General features: G+C 43.1%; 1 long non-coding RNA gene across 1 annotated transcript; it reads right to left on the bottom strand.

Moving 5' to 3' along the window:
* Nucleotides 1–223: 223 nt before the first annotated feature.
* Nucleotides 224–1059, bottom strand: LOC112080329 (uncharacterized). The gene is made up of 3 exons (XR_002896167.2): nt 1027–1059; nt 621–849; nt 224–363 (listed from the first exon to the last, which is right to left on the bottom strand). It is a non-coding gene; the product is annotated as an uncharacterized lncRNA (long non-coding RNA).
* Between the last annotated feature and the right edge of the window lie 2 nt (nt 1060–1061).

Consider the following 1061-nt stretch of genomic DNA (forward strand, 5'->3'; position numbering starts at 1 on the left):
TGGTATTTTATGGTAGTTGAATTTAGGTATGAAATAGCACAGGAACAGTAGCTTCGTCCCAGATCTGACTGTGCTGTCTTGCCAAATCCGAAGGACATTTTAGCATGACAATGACCATAGGAGTCGGCTACACAGCACAAACAGATCTGGACTGCAGGAACAGTACAGATTCATTGATAAACATAATTTGGCAATAATGTCTTAGCAAACAGTTAAGTTACCTGTCATATATCATCTTTAGGACTGGCTGAGAAAAATCTGATGGTCCCCAGATGGCCCCTTCGTATTGGAAAACCTTCGCCCTCTGCAGGTCAACATGGGAACTGCCGCTGATGTTGCCCCAAACGATGACATCTGTCACATCTGACGGAGACGATAAAGAAGAATCACTTGAAGGTTTGAGGGTTTTTTCCAATTTAAGGTGAAAATGTTTATCCATTTTATAGATACATATATAAATGGTATATAATGGTAAAAAATGATTGCGCTAAAAGTTGATTTGAGGAAAGTTTCACTTGGAATGACTGGGATATGTTGTTGTCTACTTTAGTTGAATGCACTGACTCAGTCGCTCTGTATAAGAGCAAAATTAATGTAAATGTACAATTTTGATTTGTTACCTGCAGTCTTCACAGATAGCTTCTGTGCAATGTGGGCTCTGGCTTCGTACTCCAGTTGAGTTGCCACGCCGACAAAGCGTCCGCTGTCAACCGAGGGAGCGTTCTCTAGCAGAAGGGAGCACTTCAGGTTAACCAAGGAGTTCCCAGCCACAATCACCGCCACGTTCTTGTGCGCCCTTTCGTCGATAAGGCGCCCATACTGTTGGTAACGCTCCGACACATTCCTCACCTTAAAAATAATAATATGGTAATTTAGCAGATGTTTTTATCCAAAGCAACTTACAGAACTGTCAACACTGACACATGTTCAGCGTATGTGGAGTGGATGATACAATAATCCAACCCACAACCCTGGTGTTGCTTGCACCGTGCTCTAACTAACCCACGAGCCATTCAAACTACAAACCTTGCTTTCTTCCTCGTCCTCCCCTCCACCCTCTC

This window comes from Salvelinus sp. IW2-2015, unplaced genomic scaffold (assembly GCF_002910315.2).
Source record: "Salvelinus sp. IW2-2015 unplaced genomic scaffold, ASM291031v2 Un_scaffold15872, whole genome shotgun sequence".
Classification (NCBI taxonomy): Eukaryota; Metazoa; Chordata; class Actinopteri; order Salmoniformes; family Salmonidae; genus Salvelinus; species Salvelinus sp. IW2-2015.